At 39.6% G+C, this 24,910-nt stretch overlaps 1 protein-coding gene across 1 annotated transcript in view; it reads left to right on the forward strand.

Moving 5' to 3' along the window:
- Nucleotides 1-750: 750 nt before the first annotated feature.
- Nucleotides 751-24,910, forward strand: part of 4933416E14Rikl (RIKEN cDNA 4933416E14 gene like) — a 29,944-nt gene continuing 5,784 nt past the window's right edge. Inside the window, 2 exon segments of the mRNA NM_001419523.1 lie at nucleotides 751-865; nucleotides 1,003-1,213. The gene's annotated coding sequence lies outside the window, so the exon portion shown is untranslated.

The raw sequence follows: 24,910 nt of genomic DNA on the forward strand, positions 1-24,910 counted from the left end.
ACTCCTAGTCACTCTGGCTTTTATTACCATGGTTACACTTCCCTGACCCCGTGACCAAGAACATTCCCTGGCTTTGTGAAGCTTTTTCATTTGAAAACCATACCCAAATAATTTGAAGCCCTAGTATTCAGAGGGACTTGTGTGCGGAACCTAATTCTCATACAAAATAAATAAGAACCACTTCCTCTCTTCAACACTGCCAACTTGTTTATTTCAAGGGGGCAATTATGCCCTGCCAAAATCCCACTGATAATAGTCTCCCTGTATTTGAATTTGAAAATCAGGCTCTCAAGAGAGTTAGATTCAGAAAGAACTCGGTGCTAGCTTACTTTTCTGGATTCATGCTTGATGTAAAATTTGCATCTTAATAAAGAGATTTTCTTCCTATTTGGGGCTGAAAGAAAGAACAATGATGAAAGGGAGTTAAGCTGTACCTTCTCAGTTAAGGAGTCCCAATGGATCTGATGTGCTAATAGAAACCTGATTTCAACGCATTTTTTGAAAGATTTTGTGAGAACTTGTAAATATCCAGGTCTGGTACAGGATTGTCAGCTTTTTATGTATTTTCTTAAGTTTGCAATTATACTTTTGTTTCGTGTTGCATAGCAAATAAGTCTGGTTAATGAAAGCCTTAGCGATCAGCACAACATTGAAGAGCTTGAAATGGATTTACACAACTCCCTGTCGTTCACGAGTCATGGCCCCTAGTTTCAACAGGGAAGGCTGTGCTGAATCAGAGTCTGCGCAGCTTCATTTGTCTGAAGATTGGAAAATGCAGCACTTAGTAAGTTCGCAGCCTCACTGCCAACAGGCAGGAACCTGCCAGGTTGAGAGGGTACAGCCATCTGGAACAGCAGAGAACAGGGTGAGGAAAGCTTTTTCAATTTGCCGAAAAAGCAATTACTCCATAAAACGAGCGAGATGGGACCCAAAAATGAATGCCCTGTCTACCCACCTGCTGTTCTTGATCTAGAAATAATTCAGGCCTTCGGTTATTTGCAGGAAGCTTCGGGAAGGGAACACATTTCATAAATCCCCATGGCTACCGAGATTGCTGCAATGGTTATCATCCCGCCCAACACCCCTGGATTCCTGTGGACTGGTACATGGCTCAGCTGACTGAGTCACCAGCACCTGCTGCTAGGAAGAACCTTGGTGTCCTCACTGCTGATAAACCCAGGAAGATGAAATGGCTGCCTTGGGCTCATTGCAGGTATTAACACTCCCACTTTTACCTCTGATGCAAATCAGGAGACTGGAATAATAAAAAGTTAACCCACTCATTCTTTAACCCATTATGCTATGAATCTGAATATACTGGCAAAAGCCTTTTTGTGGGTTTACTTTTAGGATTTCAAGACCATTTCCTTTTTTTCACAAGTGTCAAAGCCACAAACACTCAACTAAACCAGCTAAACTGAGTGTCTAAATTTTGTTTCTTGGTAAACTGACCTCAGAGCAAGTGCTCAGAGGGCTGTGAATCAGGGAACACTACTGGATGAGGTGGGAAATGAGACAAGAAAGAAAAGGAAAGAGCTAGAGAGGTGGCTCAGCAGTTAAGAGCACTGACTGCTCCTTCAGAGGTCCTGAGTTCAATTCCCAGCAACCACATGGTGGCTCACAACCATCTGTAATGGGATCTGATGCCCTCTTCTGCTGTGTCTGAAGACAGCTATAGAGTATTCGTAGAAATAGAAATAAAAATAAATAAATCTTTTTAAAAAAAATAAACAAAAGGAAAGGAAAGTAGGATGGGATGTTTTCCAGTGAGATAGTGCAATGTGGAATCTGAAGAGAAACCTTGAAAGACAGTGCAGATCAAGGGCTGGGAAGCTACATCAATGAGCCAAATCCAGTCTGGTTGTACATAGCTTATTCAATATCATAGTATCCAGTTAATTAGCACTGTAATGAAATATCTGAGATGATGATAGTTAATTTATAAAGACAAAAGGTTTAATCTTGGTTCAAAAAATTGGGGTCTGTTATCAGACCACCCCACTGTTCTTGATTTCTGGTAAGGTAGCATATATTAAGATTTATTTATTTATTTTATGTATATGAGTACACTGTAGCTGTCTTCAGACACACACCAGAAGAGGGCATCAGATCCCATTATAGATGACTATGAGCTACCATGATGTGGTTGCTGGGAAGTCAACTCAGAACCTCTGGAAGAACAGTCGGTGCTCTTAACTGCCTAGCCATCTCTACACCCCATAAGGTAGTATATTAAGGAGGGATTACATTGTAGAGGAAACTCACTTCATGAGGTAGGAAACAAAGAGAAAGCGTTCATGCTAGGATCCCACAGTCCCCTCTGTAGGCAGAAATGACTCAAACTCTCACTAAAGTGTGTATCACCTTCCAACAGTACCATCATGGGAACATAACCTTTAATATGACATTTTTGAAGAAAACTTTAACATTGGAACTAAATCCATGAGATAAAAATGTTTTTAATGTCAAAAAGGAACTATTTTCTAACATATAGAATCAAACGAGAGTCACAATTTAGTGTCTACAAATAATTCTAATGGAACCCAGTCACGTTAATTCATTTATATACTGATTGTGATTCCCTTCATGCTTAAACACAGAGATGAATGATTACACAGAGACAATGTGGCCCACACAGCCTAAAATATTTAGAACTTAGCTAACTTGCGATGTAGAAGATGTACCACAGAATGGTTCCATCTAGGGAGCATGAAATTACTTCCCCAGCAATTTCTATCACTTCACGAGGAATCTTCATTGCTGCTCCTGTCTGGCTTTTAATTTCCCAGTCTTCTACACTGTCCAGTTATAAATGCAGAATGCTTGGGTATTGGGCACTTCGGTGAAAATTCATTTCTGACTTCTTAAGGCACAATTTTATATTTCTATAATTAAATAAGAAAGCATACATTTCACAAATTATTAGTTTTTTAAGTTCCTGAGAAAACTCAGTTGTGCTCTGGGCCCAAGAGAAAAGAATAAAATATTTCTGCCTGTTTTCCCAGTGTGGTTTGAAACAAGCAATATTAGCAAGTTACATAAAGATTCAAAATACAGAGCCTATATATGTATTAGTGGTGGGAGAATGAAGTACCTTTCCTAATTGACATTATCTATGTTAATGAGGATCTTATGAATTTTTTTTACTTCACATTACTTTATTGTGATAGCTAATCTTGACATACCTTGGAAGAGGGAAATGCGACTGAGAATTTGCCTGTGAAGGGCAATGTTTTAATTGCTAACTCATGTAGACAGGCACAGCTCACTGTGACTGATGCTGTACCTAGGAATATGGGCCAGGGCGGTATAAGAAATGTATCTAATAATCAACCCAGAAGACACAAGCCAGTTAGTTAATGGTGCTCCTCCATGGTCTTTGCTTTGGTTTCTGCCCTTCTTTCCTGTAACCGTAGTCCCATAATTCCTCTCATTCATTCACCTATTTACTCTCTTTTGATAAACCTTTGGCATTCAATGTGCTACGTTCACCTCACTATCATATTCTCTCCATCTCCCTCTCCCAATTCTCTCCCTCTCCCCTCTCCTTCTCTCTCTTCTTCCCTCCCAAGTTTCATTTGTTCCCCCAAGGCTTTCCTCCCCAAGTTACATTTTTGTAGGGGTTTTATCACAGCAACAGAGAGGCAAACTAAGATATTCACAATGCAGACTACAAGATATATCACTTAAAATGTTACTAAAATCCAACTGGACATAAGTTTTCATACAATTGTATTTAATAATATGTTGTTTGTAAATAATTGAAATTAATGAAGAGCAAAAGGAAGAAAGATGGTCTGAATAACTAGGATAAAATTCCCATTCACTAAGCACAAACATTTTCTGGTACCAGATTCTAGACACTAGTTATTCCCAAGACTTGCATATTCTTCTGCTTGTGCATGTAAAAAACTAATTTGAGTCAATCCAATCTTACATATAAATCTAGCTAAATGCTCAAAGGATATTCCACTTTCTTCAAAAGTGAAAATAGCAGTACTGCTTAAAACCCAAGGTGAGCAATTCGTAAAATATTAAATTCTAAACAAATTCCATTTCTCATTTCAGAAATTAGTCATTCAATCTAAGCACAGTTGTTCACTACAATAACGGTAAAGGTTCTTGTGCTGTAGATATAACCTCCCAGTCTAACATTATATTTCTAGATAAAAAAAGTCTGTTTATCCAAGCTCAAACCCACAGTTAGAACACATTGTACACTTTAGTGCTCTTGCTCATAACCTCATTATTTCATGCAGCACACACTAGAGAATGCTTAGATTGAGAGCAGCTAAATTTCATCATGCCTACATGAACTCCCCTGTTGATCTGAAGGTCAACCTTCTGTCCTGGGATTTGCCCAAAGACATATGTGCCTTCTATGCAGAGCTCTTCTTGTTTTCCAGTTTTAGGAAGAGGATAGTTGATGATACTAGGGCAGGAAAATAATAACCATTGTATCTGTCCTGGCCAGCCCCTGATTTTCTGGATTGCCATGTTGTTCCAAGTCCAACACCACTTTCTTCCAGTTATTTAAGGAAGTCCCATAATTCCTCTCGTTCATTCAGTTATTTTCTCTCTTTTGATAAATCTTTGGATTTCAATATGTTAGTTTCGCCTTACTTCTATTATATTATTATACTCTCTCTCTCTCTCTCTCTCTCTCTCTCTCTCTCTCTCTCTCTCTCTCTCTCCTTAAGTATAGCAGGCAAGGAATACATGCACTATAGTAGAGTCTCTCATTACAACAACCATCAGAAAGACATAAGAGTTTTCTATAACTTTAAATGGTAGAGCAAGGATGAGAATATTGACTCCAGACTTCAAACAGCCCTGGTTGAATTCCCTGAAAAGATTGCAACTTGATTTTATAACCAAGACTTACTTATTGAGCCTTGAAGGTCATTCAGCAGCTGAGAATGTCTGGCTGACAAAAAGAAATAGATGTTTCTGAACACAGCAGACTAGAGTTCCAGGTAAGCTATAGATAGACAATGTAGCTTTGTGATGATTGACATATCTCTTGGAATGTATTATGATGGTGATTCAACTGTGTGATGTGAAATTAGTTTTATAATCAATATTAGAGGAAGACTATCTGTGTCCTCTGCTAAGCTAAGCAATGTGGTACATGACCGTAATAATGCCAGTTTGGTTTCCGCTCTCTCTTACATAAGACCTTGTACTTTCAACCTTAGGCTACTAGATTTGCAGAAACTGTTTCTTGCAATTTTTGTTTATTATCTTTTCCTCTTTTATTGGCTCTTTGTCTTGAGTAAATACTAGTTGCTATGGTTACATTCTTGAGAAGAGCCCATCATACAATGTACCAAATTTTATTGATAGCAAAGACACCATACATGCCTCAGAATATCAAAATATAATCATTTAAAATCAAAGTTAATTACCTATCTTCTTCGGATTGCTATTTTGGCAAGAATAGAAAATACCCAATGAATGTGTTCTAACTCCCCAGCCTGAGAAAGACAGGCATGACTAGGCATCCACATATCTCTGTGTACAGACTCAGAATATTTCTCCACATGAAGTTTAGGAAACCTTTAGAAATACCAAACCTAGTGAAATTTCTTTGTCATTCTTGGCAGATTAAGCCAAGATTCCCATTCTTAGGGATTGATATTGAGAAAATTATTTTTATAGATAGGTTTGATCTAGCATTAATTTGGAAGGGATGAAGACAAAGAAAACAAGAGTAAATAGACCATTACTCATGTAAAGAATGCTTTGTTCTTTTTTTTCTGAGGAGAATACTTACAGGATTTAATTTCTATTCTAGCATATGGAGTTTAGCATTTAAACACAATCGCTTGGGTTTGAAAAGTCCTCTCATGGGTAATTTAGTTCATCTCTTAGCAGTAACACAAGGTAGATCTCATTATTTTTCTTAAATCCTGTCTTAAAGATGAATGACCATCTGATGAGTCTTTAAATGGTGGTTTTACTACCTACTCTGGTAATTTGTCTCATAATTTCTTTATTCTAATAGCTTCATAACTTTCATATACTCATTGCTACCAATTCTGATATTTATTGAAAATTTCCCCTCAACACTAGAAGTCCATTGCTGTATTTGCTCTACTCAACAATTTAACGCTTCAACTTCACCGCTTCCTATTTTGAATCTTATCTTCCCTAACATCAAATGTTTGAGGGGTGGTTTGGAGTCATACTTCTGCCCCCTGGGGTTTTAATGTCACTTTGGGTAGGCCTTGGCTTTGTTTGGTTGACTGTAGCTAGGGTTGTTTTGTAGCCTTTTGTAGCTGGGGCTGGATCAGGCAGGAATCGCTATAGTGCTATACCCTATGGTTCAACTCTCACATGTACACAAGAGAAACTACAACGCATTCTTACTCACTTGGTTCTTCCCATCCATAGATCAAATGGGAAATTATCTTTGTGGTATGATTTGAGTAAGTAGCTTTCCTAATCATAGTCTTCCTATGTCAATGTAAATGCTGAAAATCCAATCATGCAACAGTCTTTCCCCTTTCTTAGTTAAAAAAAAAAGCCAAGATTAATGGATGCTAATGGGCCAAAAGCGTTAACCCACTGTCAGACATTTGTTAGTATGAGTTATATTCATTTCAACCAACTTTCTTCCCAAATAAGCAAACATTAGCATTACAGTGTTGTCCTGGGAAGTGATGTTGAAATAAGAGAAAGAACAAAATTGAATTACAAAAAAAGCATCCAAATGAAGGTTTGTCTGCTTCTTCATGTGGTTGGTAATAAGAGAGAGAGAATGAGATCAGTTCCCATGCACACAAAAGTAAAGACGTTCCTATTGTGTTTCTTCAAGGCTAGATTCTAAATCAATATCCTTCCTACTTAATAAGTGTTCTTTATTCACTAATCCAATCTCTGGCTGTCTGAGATTCCAAAGATTATTTTCATGCTATGTTATTGCTAGTGCATGGGGTGGGAGGAGGGGCTTTCTTCCTTTCCTTTCTCTTTCTGACAAAGCTCATCTTCTTCTTAAGGCCAAAATTATTACGTATCTTCATAAAGCCTTAGTCGAGACCTAAAGCCTTACCCTCTATTTCTCTAGTAAAAATTATTCCAAGGCACGGAAATGAAGAAAAATGGAGCTATGCTAATCAAATAGGCACTATTATGTGCCAGACATTATGCTCTGCACACTTCATGAGGTGTCTCATCTTAACATGTAAACTATCAACAATCATAGCAGGTAGGCGTGACTCAAATCTTAATGAAGGAGGGTTGATGAGCTAGCCGGGCAAGCAAAAGCATTTGCCATGCAAGCCTCGCAATGTGAGCTTAGTCCCAAGAACCCTTGTAAATGTAGAAAAATTACATCACAAGTTGTCTTCTGACCCCTACTCCCATGCCAGTGTGTGCTCATGCATGTGTAAATATACTAATAATATTTTTAATTAATAGCATAAAATATAACAAGCCATCTTGCTCTAGGAAACAAATCTGCCAGGAACAGTGTCAAGCACCTAGTAGGGAACATTAAAGACAGGATGTAGCTGTCTATTACTACTTTGTGGATTCTTGTTTCTTCCACCCTTCCCCACCCCTTTCCTTCCACCCTTTCAAACTTTTAACAATAAATAGGAGAGAAAAGAAGAATAGAGAGAAAAGGAAAGAACTACCTGAGTACAGTCGGGGGTTGGAATGTGATGACATTATCGTTACACTAGTTCTTGTGGATTAGGGCAGTTGAATTTCTTGGGGCAAGCTTGATCTTCACCTTCAGGATACCTAATTCCTTCTGGTTTCTTCTTTGAGCATGATTACCTAACAAACTACAAACAATAGCAACCAACAATCAACCAAGGACCCACCATCCTTCTCAAGGCCCTGTCATTCCTGTACCCTTGGAAAAGTCCCCAGAATCCCAAATGTCACGCAATCCCAGAGACTATCTGCAGTTGGCAAATTCATACCTCTTCGAGATCATGAGGCAAATCCTAAACACATGCTGTGGACAATCTGGAGCAGCCCCATATTCCACACCTGAGATAAAATGAAAACATTCTTAGAATACTTCTGTATTTTTTAAATAAACTAAAATTCCTAAATAGTCACTACAAGAGGACAATATGCTTTAAATATGTAGTAAAGTAAATCATTAGGCTAGAGGAGTCTGGAAAATTCTGTTACCAAATATTTGAATATTTCACAAAATATTTCAGGTAGTGATATAGGTAGGATAAGATAAAATTTCTGTGGAAAAAATAATTCAAGCAGAAGAATAGTTAAATAATTATTAATGACAAATATTTGAATCCCAGTGTAGTGGCTTACATCTGAAATCATAGCACTTGAAAGGACTTGTTTTTATGTGATACTACCCCTGGAGAAACATGAACAAACATCTACTCACTCCAGATAGGGTACCAATGATACACCAAAGTAAGGTTATCACTAAGTTCAGTTTGGAGACCCAGTGTGTTTGATTGGGATTACTTCCAGGAATATAGGTGAAGAGTTAGTTATAAGAGCAGAAATGAAGCAATCACAGCTGAATCCACAAAGTAGCACCTTAGCATGAGTGACAACTCATAAACGCTGAAATCCTGGCACACAGCGCACTATCTGCAGGAAGCTTGCCAGGATGACGGCTTTCCCAAGCATTTGAGTTGTTCTGAGCCTCTTCTAGGCAGCTTGGCTGGTCTTTGAGTTGTTCGGGGAGCTTGGCTTGTCTGAGTGTCACTCAGCTGTCCTTACACCTTATATGCTTGAGGAGAGGGAGAGGAGCTTAGTGAATCTGATTCGTTTTAGAGACTTCCTTAAGCTGTTGAATTGTTTGCTTCCTGAATTTAAGACTAAATTCTCGGAGTTAAGATTAAAGTCTCTGCAGAATTCAATGTTTCATATGCACTTAGAACATTATGGTGCCTCCCGGCGAACATTCTGTCGTAAATTACCTTCTTATGTTTCCAATACCCAGTTTCTTCGTAAGATGGAAGGCTTAATCTTACACATTTCACGACCCTGGGCAGGAGGGTGCCAGGATTTTGAGGAAAGCCCAAGCTAAATGAAGACTTCTACTATATCAGTTTGGGTTACAGAGTGAGAACTTGTCTAAAGAAAAGGATGAAGAAAGAAAAAAGGAAACCTCATCAGAAAATATCACTGGGGGGCTGGGGATTTAGCTCAGTGGTAGAGTGCCTGCCTAGCAAGCGCAAGGCCCTGGGTTCGGTCCCCAGCTCCGAAAAAAAAGAAAAAAAAAGAATTAAAAGGCAGGACAAGGGTTGGGGATTTAGCTCAGTGGTAGAGCGCTTGCCTAGCAAGCACAAGGCCCTGGGTTCGGTCCCCAGCTCCGGAAAAAAGAGAAAAAGAAAAAAAAAAAAGAAAATGTCACTGGTTTGACTTTCAGTCATCCAATATAATTTAAATAATTGTGTGGTTCAATAACGATTAATTAATAATAAATAATAATTAATTTATAATAAAATACCATCAATCTGAAAGAGACTATGGGGGAAGATATGGGGGGTTGGAGGGACAAAGAGGAAGTGGAAAAGATTTAATTATTTTCTAATCTCAAAAAGTAAAAGAAATAATTTAAAAAACTAATTCAAGTAGAAATAATATAGTATCTGTCAAGATATTGACTTCTCTTTCATTTCTGATACTCACCTGAAATATCAGAATGCTATTTTCCAGTAACGTTTCTCTCAGAAAATGTCTGTCTGTTGACAACAAAGTCTCTTTGTTCATCTTCGTCTGAGAATATCTGTTTTTCCCTTAAGGATTTGAGTTGACAGTTCTTTTTCCCAGAACTTCTTTGTGGTTTGTGTGAATTCTAATGAGAAATAGTTCTCATATTCCAACTGTTATTCTCTTGTAGTTACTATATTATTTCTTTGCTTGTTTAATGATACTTTTTGCGTCTGGGTTTTAGCAGTTTGCTTCTGGTCCATCTGGGAATGGATTTCTTTGAGTTGCTCCTATTTGAGGTTGCTATTGGGTAATGAACTATTCTGTTACTTATTTTATAAGAGCTACTTTTTCCCATTGAGCCCAGGTTAGGAGTTTTAAATGTTGGTTAAGTTTCACTTTTCACAATATCCATTTGATTTCTCCATGCATATGCTATTTCTTTATTGACTTTGTCTCTTTCCATTTACTTCAAGAAGATTTTCTGGTCCTTCGAAGAGTACTTTTACAATTTCTTATTACATTTTAATTTATTTTATGTGGGAGGACATCCTATGGCCTACATTTGGAGGTCAGAAGACAACTTGTGGGAGTCGGTTCAATATGCCCGCATGGGAATCTCAATGGTGGAATTTGAGTCATCAGGCTTAGTGTAGATACCGTCATCTTCTGGACCATCTTGCCAGCCCATACTTGGAATATTTAAATAATAGGTGTTTTTAAATCTTTGATATCTGTATCATCTCTGTCATTTTCACCATTTATTATTATTATTATTATTATTATTATTATTATTATTATTATTATTGGTTGTTACTCCACTTTTCTGAAGTCAAAAATTGAAAATATAAGCTTTAAGGAAGAAAAGAAATTGAGAAGTTTTGGGAAGCCTTAGGGAAACAATTTCTTAAACCTACCCATGAACTGATAGGTATATTAAACAATATACCAAATTTGTCGAGACCTAATCATAGGGTAAAACTGCTGAGGTCCTGGACAGGCCACTGGGTGGCATACATAGGAGTTTGATCTGAGGATTAAACTAATTTTGCTGTGCCATGTCTGGGACCATATACAATAGGATGGCAAAGGAACAGGAAATGGCTCGAGTGCAAGATTGGCCAGAACTCAAGGAAACAGAGAAGACATGCGGGCAAACTAGGGGCGTCTGAACTTTCACTGAGCCTCCAGACATTTCTTTTTCACTGACGCTAAAATAGAAGGCCCCACCCAAGATCTTTCTGTCTTTACAGAAAAAGTAGGTATTTTACCTCAGTGCTTACTTCTAGATTTGAGGCTCCTAGCCTGGGCTATCGATAACAAAGTGAAGATAAGTTATCAGTATCACTATGGTAGCGCCCATGTTCCCCATCTGAGTACGATTGTTTACTTTTCAGAGACTTCAAAGATCAGCCCTGTGCATTCTGCCCAGTGTTTACATCTGTATCAAGTAGGAGAAACACGAAGAATTATTGCATACTTCGCACTTTGTCACAAACGTGTCAGAACTTTTGAAGTAAAAAAATTTACAGTGCCAAATTTTTCCACTTCCCTACCCATCCAAGTTCACCCATCTATCTCTCTGTCTTTAAAAAAACAAGCAGGCATATATTTTTAAAAAAGGAAAAAGAAAAAACACAAGAAACACACATATATATACACACACACACACACCACACCACACACACAACCATAAAAGCTCAAGGGTAGATAACATCTTCCTTTTTCTTGACCTTCGAACTTTGGGCAGGTGTGCTATCATTTATTTAAATCACGCTATCATTAATTCTTGATTCTACTTTTATCTTTTCAATGAAGATAGATTTTTTTTCACACATATTATAACCTGATAATGCTTTCTCTCCCCATGCCTTCCTACCTCCCCTCCCACCTGGATCCATTCCCTTTCTGTCTCTCATCAAAACTAAAAACAAAATAAACAGTTTTCTGTGGGATAATACAGTAAAATAAGATAAAACAAAAGCTAATATATCAGAATAGACTAAACAAACAAACAGAAGGAAAACACCCCTGGAAAAGGCACGAGAAACAAATATAGACCCACTCAGGGTATTTATCACATACACCTCTAGCCACTCAGGAATCCCATAGAAACACAAAACCGGAAGCCACAATACATATGCAAAATACACATTACTTTGGGTGTCTTGGTCTTGTGAGACTTCTAACAGTGGGAGCAGAGGCTGTCTCTGACTCTGTTGTGAGCCTTTGGGACCCTTTCCTCCTACTGACTTGTCTTGTGTCGCCTTAATAGGAGAGGAGGTGCCTAGTTTTAATGGCTGGCTGATCTCCATGAGACTCCTGACCATTTTTTGAAGAGAAAGAGAGGAGTGGATTGGTGTTCGGGGGGCAGGAGGGAGTGGAGGAGCTGAGGTGGGGGACGAAGGGGAGGGATTGGAAAGAGATGAGGGAGGGAAAAGTACTGTGGAGGTGTAGGGTAAAAACAGAGAAAATACATATATAAATAAAATAAAACAGCTTTTTGAAAAGTCCTCATATGAAATTATAAGACAAGGAGCCTCCAATGACCCACGCAGCTTACCCTTAAGAGTAGTTTCTTTCCTCAGTGAGAAAATAAATGTTCCTGTGCAAGTGGTTATCAATGAGGTCGGTTCTGGGTTAGGGATGGGGGCATGTGTCCACTTCTCCTTACAGCTCTAGGACCCCATCTGGTGAAGACTTGTACAGGCCCTGTGCCTGCTGCTTCAGTTTCTGTGGGGTGCATCAGTCCCGTTGATGTAGAAGGCCCTGTTTTCTTAGTGTCTTCCATCCATCCCTTCGGACTCATACACTCTGTCTTCTCCTCTGAAGGGTTTCCTGGTCCCTACGGGAAGGAATTTGGTGGAGACATCCCATATTGGGCTGAGTGTTCCAACTTCTCTCATTCTGCATACTTTCTGGTTGTGGGTCTCTGTATTTGTTCCCATCTGGTACTGGAGAAAGCTTCTCTGATGATGGCTGATCTGTGAGTATAGCAGAATGTCATTAGGAGTTATTTTATGGCTATAATATTTTAGACCAGTATTATTTGGTTTTATTCCGGGTCTCTGGGCTATCTAGTGTTAGGTTCATCATCACCAAGGTAGTGTCCAGTACGGGTTCCATTTTGTGAAGTGGGCCTTAATTTGAACCAGTTATTGGTTGGTTACTCCCATAAGCGTTGTGCTACCATTGCACTAGTGTATCTTGCAGGCAGTATACCATTGTAAATCACAGGGTTTGTAGTTGGGACCGTGTTTATATTTCTCTTTTAATAGCTGGCCTACTTGCTTTTCTGGTGGACTTGGCTGGCAGTTTCCAGAAAATACCTGCTGGAGAAGGAGGGGGTGGCTAGGATAACAAGATGAGTGGGGAAGGAGGATGAAGAAAAGGGAAGACTGACTGCAAGGTGTCGTCTGCTACAGACCTGGGGGTGAGACTGGGCAATTAGATTTGGAAGAAAAGAAGGAGAGGTGAGGATCAGAAGATAGGTTCCTTGCTTTCGTGGCCAGAGTGGCCTGCTGGAGTTGAGGACTAGAATAAAGTGATGGGGTTGGGGGAGGTTACAGTGGAAGATTTGTATGATCTGAGATGGGAACAGGGAGGGAGTCAAGGCAGCAGCAAGCAGCTACAGAGCTGGGAATGAGCCTTGCAGGAGGAAAGGTGGGGAGGTGTGTGTGTGGGGGGGGCTGCAGTTAACCTATGCTTGCTGGATTTCGAGGCTGGTGGAAAGTAATGAGTGAAATGAAGGACAGTTGGAGGATAAGATTGTTGTGATTTGTTCAAGTTGAGGAAAGAGAGAAAGGGGAGGCTGTAGAAGGCTGCAGCAGGCAGTCTGCTACAGAACTGTGGATAAGACTGGGGATGAGAGGAATGCAGGAGAGGTAGAGATCTAAGTTAGTCCACCTGGTTCCTTCATAGGTCTGAATTTATCCCAAATCAATTATGTTATTTTTATAACATTTGCTTCAGAGATAGGTCCTCAAATGCTGACTAACAGTATTGAATTAGGTAATATAATGTTGAGTCAGACAGGCTTTTGAAAAGATCATTTGTAAGATGCTTGGATACATACATATATAAAGTGAAATAGTCACTACGGTCAAGCAGCCTAACATATCCTTTATCTCAGTTAGCTTTTTTCTGTGGTAAAAACATCTAAAATCTATACTTTGACAAATTTATAGTATATTTTATTAACTAGAGTTTTATGTTATACATTTTATAAATATGTATAGCCCATGTAGCTGCAACATGGTATTGTTTGACCTACTTCTCCAATTCTTCCCTTCCCCATTCTCCTGACAAGTACTATTCTATTTCTATATCCTTGACTTTCTCATCCTTCTCGACACCATATGTAAGATAAATCTGAATCCTGCAGTATTTTGACTTTCAAAGTCTTGCTTATTTTATTTATCATCACATCTTCCTAGTTTATTCAAGTTGTCACAAACAACAGCACCTTCTTATTTTAAGGCTGAAAAATGTTCCATTGAGTATATATTCCTTATGTTCTTTAACCCTTCATCCATCCACTGACAGACACTGAGGTTGACTGCATGTCTTGGATGTTGTCAATAGTGTTATAGTAAATATAGCTATGCAGATTTCGCTAAGGATGTTAGTATTATTGCCCTTGATATATATTCATAGGTGAAATGTCTGAGTTGCATGATACATCATATTAAAAACCCCTAGAGGAACCTCCATATTGTTTTCAATTATAATGAATTTGTCTTTTCATAACTAATGGGTGAAGTTTTCCTCTGTGTTACATTCCGGTTAGTACTTCTTCTGGAGGGTAGTTGGTAGATACCTAGGAAAAGGGGAACAAGGAAAAGAAAAAAGAGAGTAAAGGAAGGTAAGTGATGATCTGCCTTTAGCAAAAGTCTAGCTAGCATCAGCCTAACCCTACAAGGAACTCTGGAGCAAGGATAACACCACAGAGTTTTCTTCCTTGTGGCAAAGGGTCTTTGTTCCTATAGGCTAAGCATCTCTTGTCTAGAATGCTTGCTTCCAAGAAGCATTGAGATTTCAGAGTTTTGCAGATTCTGAATTATTCACACAAAAAGTTATTCACGTTTTTGCGTGTCATATCAGTGCTCAAAAGCATCATTTCAGAGCATTTGTGATTCTAGATATTTTGAATAGCCATGCTCAACCTTTCCATAGCAGTCAGTCATTGGTTGTATTGTGTGTACAACTTCACAGGCATGGCTGGGTAAGGTGTCGACCAGCTGAGAGCAGTTCTCCACAGAAGAGTGCAGCTGCGAACTGTTAGCAGCCAGCACTCAGAGCTGCTAAATATAAAATAAACAGAGCCGGTCCTGGCTTTTGGTAAACTAGAGTAAGCAGCTGGGGATGGGTGTGGCAAACTTGTAAACAGGGCCTGGGTGGGGCAGCCACGCCATCTTTACAATGATGAGTCATACATTTTAGTAGGGATAATCACCAAGTGCTGCCATTTCCTCTAAAGCAGAGAGCTTCTAAGCAGTTGTGACATTGCAGGAACCATTCCTACAGTGAAACAATCGACCTCCAGGGCACACAAGAGAGGGCACGAGACTCCCTTGAGAAGCTTATTAAAGATGCAGGTTCCAATGTCAATGTGGAGATTATTCTTCCGGAGCTCTGCTAGGGGAGCTACTTTGTAACATGTTCATGTTCATGTTTCTCTTGGAGAGTATGGGGGTGGTCACGAAATCCAAGCTATTTCAATGATGACAAACATCCTTCTATTTAAAAACATGTTCCCACAATCAAAGCTAAAGTGTAGAACTGAAAATTCAGCAGTTCCTTCTATAGTGACATTGATAACCGTAAAAGGTATTTTATAGGGTATTTTAATTAAGCCTGCATCAATTTCCTGTTGGAGGGATCCAAGCAATTGCTTTATAAGGAGCCTGGAATGAAGTGATTGTAAGCATCTGGGACACAGAAGCAAAAGTTCACAGCATGAGCCATGGGATTTGCAGAATTCTAAATGGCAGTTGACTCCATCGGCAGTGAGTCAGCATTTTAGAATCATCCTCAGATAATCCAAGGGAATCTGAGGCTTACCAGCAAAAAATTCTTAAGGCTGCTTACTGAATAGCTGACATACTGAGTAAAAATGTATGGAGGGTCTGGGAGAGAAGCATCTATTCCTGAAGTTGTGGTTGTCCATTTAAGTTGACATCAGCATCAATTCTATGGCCTTTCAGTATAAGACACAGTATATTGATCAATATTCATGTCTGCTTAACAATACCAGTTCTGGGTTGGTGATCTATAAGATCAGAAATTGAACAGTGTTTCCAAAGGAGCGACATAAAAGAAAAAAGAAGCTAGTAGTATGACATATAGGAGTAATTTAATTTAAGCCTTGATTGCAATCAAATTTGATGACTAGCCTTGGCTACATAGCAAGCTCCAGCCTGTGCTACATACAGAGTAAGATCCTGTCTGAGTGCTGAGTGTGGTGACTTATATCAGGAATTCCAGAATTCAGGAAGCTGAGACAGGAGGATGTTTTCAAGCGTCCAAGGCTACTGTGGGCTACACAGTGATTTTTAAGCCAACCCAGGCTATAGCGTGAGGCTCTGTCTTTACAATGAATGAAATAATAAATAAATTTTAAAACATAAGACTCACAGCATATGACTCATAACTCACAGCAAAGATAGAGCCCATCAGTGTGGGAGGGGTTCATGAGGCCCCACTCCTGACTGAGGAGTTATTGACACTCAATAGTTGCTACAGGAAAGGGAATTGTTTTTCTTCAGGACTCTGCTCCATGCTCTACTAAGCAGCCCCATAGCCATGCTCATGCAAGAACCCCCAATTAAACTCTAATAGAAAAAGACACAAAAGAAGGAAAAATATTGGTTGGGAACTGTAAGGGTTTTAGAGAGTAGGGGGCTAAGAGAGGGCAATGGGGGAGATATGCGCAAGATACACTGTATGCATGTATGAAATCATCAAACCTATTAATACAAAGGATTAAACACTCAAAGCATAAGACCTTGTCTAAAAAGAAATATGTAACAAATAAATAAACTAAAATTAGAGTAACAAATCCATGGCCTTCCATGTGTTTAAGAGAATTTGTCTATGTACTGTGAGAACTATATACTGTGCGAGTTATATACTGTGAGGACTATATACTGTGAGGGCTTGGGAAGATCTACTTAATTAGACAAAGTATTTTCCCACAGAGAATTTAAAAGAAAATAAACAATTAGTTATATACTGCTGCATACATTGCTTTTGTTCGTTTTTCTGTCACTTTATTTGGTTAGCAAACACACTACTACATAGTAAATAAAGCTGTTGCTATACTCATTTTAGGATGATTTGTCTTATTCATTGTTTTATTTTTAAATGTTTAACTGTGTTTTTAAAGGATTTAAAACACTCTCCTACACATAAATATTACTGTACATTAAACATATTTCCCACCCCACCTGCATTAGACCCTGTTGTTCTCCAAGTCCCTGTTTGTTTGACCTATTCTTTAAGATCAAATGGAAACTGGGTTTCATATGGTTTTATTTCAGGAAAGTGGACACAAGAGGGAGTATGTTACAATTTTATGGGCTATTAAAAACACAAAAAAGTATAATGATTACTGAGGTCAAAATGCCATTTATGGTCAAAGCAAATAAATATGATTGGCTGCTTCCAAAAGGGTATTACAGAGGCTGACCTTTGCTCAATGACATATTTATAAATATATCATACCTCTCTAAAGATATGTGAAGCACCTGGCTGTTTACATTCACAGTAATGACTGACTCTTTGTCTGCTTCTGACATACAGTTAAATGAGCTTGTTGCTTGTTGATAAATCCTCACAGGACTCAGAAGGTCAAAGCAAAGAACCAGCATTGTATGTCAACCTGTGATCATCTATCTTACATCCTTGAGGAAAAAGTAGCCTTGGATTGAAGTGATGAGTTGTACACAAGAACTGATTCATGGGCCTCATGTTTCTAGCTTCTTTTATGTGCTCATGAAAGCAAGCAGACTAGACTAGTCATGCCTCTGAGGAGAGGTTCAAAACAATAACTTGGGATGAGTTGCTAAGGCAGCCTGGGAGCTGTGATCCTGTGAGGCCATTTTGTTGCCTGGATGTTGTAGTCTCTCAGGGAACACAGAGACCATGCAATGAGTGTGGATGAACTTGGACAAGCACATCTTCCTTATTGGGTATGTTTTCTGGGGATGTGATTTTGAGATATAGTATAGGAGGTTGTGTGTTTATTCATAATTGTACCCCTGGGATCAACATCTGAAGAGAAAAAAGTTAAGGAAACAGGAGTTTGCAGAAAAAGGACAGCTGTGCCAGTGTCTCAGTGATGGTTCCAAAGACCCCCCCCCCCACAAAGGCACTCTGGAGCTAGAATGTTGCCTCAGAATTGTCTTGAGTTGGGGCAAGATGGGTGAAAATGTATATTCCTTTACCTGTATGTCACCATATATGGTCACCCCAGGAACTCATGAAACTATCTGATTGTTCAACGTATTGTCTTCAATTGAGATAGCTTTTAAGTGAGCTACGAATTGAGGGCTATTGACTGTCAGTTTTCCTCACAGCCGGGATGTCATGCACTTTATTGTAGGGGGATCTGCACTGCCCTAATTAGTACACTCCCTCAAAACTGGGCTTTGGCTTATCCAAGTGACATCAGCTGATAAAAACCTACGATTTCTGCTACCAGCTCTAATAGAGAAGTCAGGATACCTGAGGTTGGTTGCACCTGTCACTCAGAATAATGTTATTTCAAGATGTGACACAAAAGGGCAACTGTGCAGGCTTCTTGGCCATCACCCTGTCTACAGGAATAAAGGAAGTGAAAACTAGGGGTGTTTACAGACTTGGGGTATATGTGGAGCATCAGAACAGCGGATGAACATATTACCCAAGTTATTTGACAACAGTAAAGCAGTCAGAGAAAATATCAAAGCAGACAAGCCAGGAATGATGGCTCAGGTTTTTCCACGAAGCACTTGTGAGGCTGAGGCAGGAGGATAACTATGAGTTCTGGATCAGTCTGTTTTGCATAGTGAGACACTGTCTCAACACCTGCCCCCACCAAAAAAAAAAAAACAAACAAAAAACAAGAAACAAAAAACAACAACAACAACAACAAAAAAAAAAAAAAACACACACACACACGGGCCAGTGATACAGTTAAGCAGGCAAAGATACTCACATGCAGGCCTGAAGACCTGCATTCAAATCTCAGAACCCATGTAACGGCAGAAGGAAATAACTGACTCCACAAACTTGTCCTCTGATACCCCATGAAGTGAAAACTTCTGGTTTGTCTAAAAAGTCAGTTATGTCAAATGATGCTTTGCTGGGACACACAGGTAAAAGGTTTGCTATAGCAAACATGGGAAAGGGTGCATGATGTTCAGACAGATTATAAGTATAACCCCACAGATAGTGGGAACTTGAGCACTGGTTTCCTTTGCTCTGCCTCACTATTCTTTGGAAGGCACACATGGGTTGTTTCACTTTACATTGTGTTGCTGAGCTCCATATTTGGTGATACCTTAGAGAGAAACTCACCAAAACCCTTCTTCTGAGGTTTGGGCAGCTTCAGGCTGGTTGGCAAGCCTTGTGGTTTCTTCTGGATTAAATGGTTCTTGCTGGTTCGTGTGTGGTGTCTGCCAGGGGGACTGGACTGCAGCTACTGATACTTATTTGGGGTGTGCAACTGGACTGAACTGCTTATATCCTGACAGTGAAGATTGGACCCCAACCAAAAGAACTCTTTCTAAACAGGTCTACTTCCCCCGTGTCCTAATATTTTTCTCTTCCACTGCCTCTGCTGGGTGGTGGGCTAGAGGAAAGAGTGAACCCTTAATAAAGTAGGTTGGAAAAAAATTATGCCTACACTTCCCCACACACACATACAACAGCAGAGCATGTACACATACATTAATAACAATAAATACAATTAAAATTCATTGCAATTCAGGAGAAAGCACAGCACTTGAATGAGCATTACAGAGACTGACCTTGACTAAGTGCCTATGCACATTACATACATATAATCTCGTGAAATACTTTTGCAGTTTACTCATGGTAGACTTTAATGCACCCATTTTAGGGACAAATAAGCCATTTTTGAAAGCAACTTAGTCAAAATTGTACAGCTGCTAAGTGGCAGAGACCCTGAACACAAACACTAATTTGCTGGATTATACGACTGAGGCAACCTATTATCTCTCTATTCCTCAGTTTCTTCAGTTTTAAGACAGGAATGGTAATGTCTGTTTCTTCTAGCTATTATGACTATTATGTGTATTATTAGAGTCCTCAGAGCAATGTCTGCCATCCCTTATGAGCTATAGAGCTGCTTACCAAGTGAATTGGTTGGTGCAGTTCCAAAGCCTACTCGATAGACTGGCACACTATCCTGGCACACTCATTCTTAGAATGTGCCTGGAAAGAGGGAGGCAGCCTAAGTCAAAAGAAGTAGCTATGTTTCCAGGCAACCAATCATTCACTCATTCACAGATAATGTGCATCTTTGTATTTGTGCTAGGCAATTTTCTAAGTAGTAGAGGCAAAACAAGAAACAGATGCACCACATGCTCAGATGTTGCAGAAGTTATATATGTATATGTATTGTATTATGTATGTAGTATATATATTCTATATCATATATATATATATTTAATGGAGAATATTGGTAAGAGAAATGAATTAACTGAAAGCAGGAATCAGCTCAGGGAAGTATGTTAGTGGGGTCAGGAGAAGGTGTAAATGTGTGCTCTTTTAGAAAGAAAGATGAAGAAACCCATGATGGTGTGGTACTAGAACAGAGACCACAGTGAAATGAGAAAGAATTCTGGTGGTAATTGGAGAGACAAGACCCTACAGGTTACATAACATTAAGGGTTGTCATGAGTGACAGATAGAAGTTGCCCTTGGAATGATAAGTCCTTAGTTCAAGCAGTGTTCTTCCCTGGGACAGATGCCCAGAAGATGGCTGACAGCTGAAGGCCTCCTTCCAGCAGCCTTACTAGTATCAAGGACAATGACTGCTTTACCTTGAAGGGCTATCTAGGGGTCATATCACCTCCAGTCGCCTAGTGGCACTTCTGTTCATTGTTCTATTTATGTAGCTTTTGTACAAATCGATTGTTACCTCCAAAAAGTAAATGCAAAACATTCTGAAATTTCAACAACATTCTTGGGAAAAAGTGCAAAGGTTAAATGGTACTTTGGATTTAAGTAGCTAGTCAGTCAATGCAATACTGGACCAATGATCCCTGGATCACACAGGGGTATGGGAGGAGAAGCCCTTGGCCCTGCCAAGGTGGACACCCCAGTGTAGGGGAATGTCAGGGCGGGGAGGCAGGAAGGAGTGGGTGGTTGGGTGGGGGTACACCCTCATAGAAGAAAGAGGGGGATGGGATAGGGGATTTATGGATGGGAAACCAGGAACAGGGATTGACATTTGAAATGTAAATAAAAAATATCCAATAAAAAAAGAAGAAGAAAAAAGTCTACATCTGAAAGTTCTTTGGACAAGAGCACTGGCAGATGAGTGGTTTGAAAATGTGATACCATAAATTCTTTCGCAACTTGATAACACATCAGCACTGCCCACATGTTCTAGAAGCCCTGTGAGAAAAGAAGGTTATCATAATTGCTTTGTGATATTGGCAATGGTTAGTTCTGAGGTCAGGTTCAGACTTCCCAGTTTCTGAATTGTAAGCAGTAAATGTTGTTACTTTGTTCAGGAGATAGTGGCTGGACACTGTGGTAAGGATGAAGTCTCTGCTCTTTAAAGTGTCTTAATCATGATTTTGGCAGTATGGAAGCCTTGGAATTAGTAAACTGAGCAGCCATTTTGATAGCAGAAAAATAAGCTACTGTTTGAATCAGGGAGGGAGCTTTCAGCTGTTGTTTGTTGACCCGATCTGAAAGAAACAAGATGACAGATTGGACAAGCAGCACACCATGCAATTTATGCCCTTCACGGACTGTCAAACATTAATTTAATTTAATTTTAATCATTACCATCTGGTACTTATATAGCAAGACAGTTCCAAATAGATGTTTCCTTATCTTGAACTAGTGAACAGAACTGTGTTTTGGACAGCAGCCACTTGCACGCACTCCATGGAAGGGGCAAAAACAGCACCAGAGGGGAGAATCATAACAATGTCAGGCACGTAGCTATCAGCAGCCCAGGAATCTGTAAATGGGATCTGCTGTTGGTAGTGTCCCCACTGTGGGTCAGTAGACCCTTCCGTAGCCCATCATGAAGGCAGAAGTACCAAGCCACAAACTCATATTCCTGAATATCAGGAAACGGCTGTTTGTTTTTTTTTTTTTTTGGGTGACCGTGACCTCTACTCCTAGAGAAGCCCAAGTGACAGATTATATAATTATTGAGCTCTGGCAATTTGGATACAGATTGGACCTAAATGGCCTTTAAGCTTCACTTATCTCTGAGAATTTGTGATTCTTTGTATAGATAATTGTGCATGGACCCTGTAAGGAATGAGATTAAACATAAAAAATGCATATATAATAAAGCTCTACAGGTCAAGTTAGTCCCAAAGGAAATTTTCCTTTCTTCCCAGTCCCCAGATTGAGTGTAGGGTTACTAGTGGCTAGTCTGCAGTAGGCTCGGTGCCAAACAGCTCATAAGGATTGGAGAAGGAAGCCCTTTGTATTTCTTAATTTTAACATCTCCATTGCCAAGTAGCTTCTTAAAAGCTGGAGGATGTCAGTCAGCAAGCTTGTCCTGACTCCAGGAGTTAAACACTGCAGATTGTTCTTACTTTATGAGCAAAGATTGTATGACTTTGTAAGGAGAACACGTTTTTTCCCTTTCCTCTGAAAATAGAATCAGGTCTTCGCCCCCCGGTTTCCTGTAGTAATCTGTTGTATGTCACTATCTCCCTAGCCAAACAGCTGCCATCTCCACAAGGTCAGCTATGCTTGCTTGCAAGAGGCTTGCAGATTGCGGACATTCCTTCAGAGAAGGAGGCAGGGGGCAGGGAGGGTTGTGAGACCAGCTCCTGAGTACTTAATCATCCCTCAGAGCCATGTGTGCAACTCAGCTCAAATTGCAATGTGGCCTCCAGTTCTTGGGGAGGGCTACTGGGGAAGACTAGAGGAAAGGCCTTCATTTACGTGGATGTGAGGAAGCTGTCTCCACTGTAGCTGTTCTGGGGTCACCCACACTTCTGTTAGTAACTCCTCACTCACATTACATAAGTAAGACCAAAAGGCTCTCTGGTACCACACATACACACACCAGGATGAACTGATGTAGAATCATATTTGGTTTGTCATTGTGACTTTAGGAGGAGGGGGTAGATATGGTTCACCTCTCTCTCAGGAAAGGAACATTGGCAATATAATTTATACACATGCTTTTTGTCAAAAATCCAGACATTTAGGAAAGTAATGAAGTGATAGTGCACAAATATAGACAGTTATTAATCTTATTTTGGTATGTATGTCTACACACACACACACACGATTATGTAATGGCTAAAGGAAATAAAAATTTCTTGTTGGGTGATTTTCTTCTCAGGTCAAGATGTCAGAATGAGCAGAAGAAATACATGGAGGCTTCAAGGAGGGAAAGGGAGAATGGTATTAAAAGTCTCCATTTCAAATTTCAAGACTCAGTGTTCTTTCCAACTCCAGCTATGTCTCTCCAACCCACATCTTGGCAACCACCAAGGCCAGACCATCAAGCACTTCTGAAATACAAGGCCACCTCACTACATAATGTATATCTTCTATTCTTTCTATGAAACATTTTTTATTATAAAGAAAAACAGAAAACACTTTCATCCTAGAGGACAAGGGGCAAGTGCAACGACAATAAACGTACAAAAGAGGAAACACAGCTCATGACAAAGCAGAAAGTCATTTTTGTCCTCTTTTCTGACTGGAAGGAGTATCTTTCCCTATGTTTCCAGGGTTTTGTTGTTGTTATTCTTATAGAGAATGATTCTTTCATACAGAACCTATTCTGATACACATACAATCATGTTAAAAGGACATAATCCACAAATGCATTTGGCCCTTGGCAAGTACAGAATTTCAGCTTCTGCTTGGAGGGAAATCCAGCCACAAGTTCTTGAATTACCAGAGAGTAGAGGTCCACAGAAGCCGACTAGATAAGGAACAGTGGGAGTGACCCAGTGTGTTTCAGTTAAAGAAGGGATATCTTTGATCAGTGGGAAAATGGGCTGGGTTTATTCTCTACATCTGTGGAAATTAAGACTAGAGAGAGTCAAATATAGAATGAGTCACAGAGATGACACCTACAGTTAAAGGAACGTGGGGAAGGGGAGTAATAGCAGCCAATGTTTACAGAAGGATTTACCTGTTTTTGTTTTACACGTATGAGTGTTTTGCCTGCCTATATACGTGCGTGGGCACTGCCTATGTGCCTAGTGCTCATGGAGACCCATAGAGAGAGCCAGAGTCTCTAGAACTGGAGTTACAGAAGGTTGTAGGAGCTAGAAATTATACCCGGATCCTCTGCAAGATCAGCCAGTGCTCCCAGCTGCTGTGCCATCTCTTGAGCCTCCAAGGCAGCTGATCTTTATTTATTATCTATTTTATGTCCTAAGTTGTGTTACATTCCTTGGACTACTGCACTTCTTCCCAGTATCTCAAAAGGTAACTAAAGAGTACTTTCTCTGTAGCTATGAAGGGTAAGAGTTGGAGAAGTCAAATAACTTGCCCAAAGTTATGTACCTCTTGGTAGAAAAATCAGATAGACTCTCAGATCTGTTTGGGTCACAGTGGCCCTGTTTCCTCCATATCTCACTGTTTGGAAATGGAATGAGTAGTCATTATGAGCTAATGTGTTCCTTGGGTTGGGATAAATTAAAACAAAGACTGGATGCATTTTTAAGGGAACAGAGCTACTACACGTAGTTTCTGACAACCCCTTGTACTATATCTTGCAACAAGTGCCATAAATAAAACCTATCACTCTTTCTTCTAGAATGTCTTCTGTATTCTCAATTACAGTGATAGTTTTCGGCAAAGCCATCATTCTCAGAAAATGGAACTGAAGATATAGTCCCATGAAGGGGAGAGGATCAAATCCACTTTTAGCAGTTAGTAACCAAATCATATTCTCTCAACAATCACCATCCTAATGCATGCAGTGCAAGTCTTCCAGAAGCAACCACTGTTCTCTCTCTTAGGAATTTCATTTTTTGTTATGCTCTGTTTTGTTTTGTTTTATAGGGAAACAGAGAGTGAA

The sequence above is a fragment of the Rattus norvegicus genome, chromosome X, assembly GCF_021556685.1.
Source record: "Rattus norvegicus strain SHRSP/BbbUtx chromosome X, alternate assembly SHRSP_T2T, whole genome shotgun sequence".
In the NCBI taxonomy this organism is placed as follows: Eukaryota; Metazoa; Chordata; class Mammalia; order Rodentia; family Muridae; genus Rattus; species Rattus norvegicus.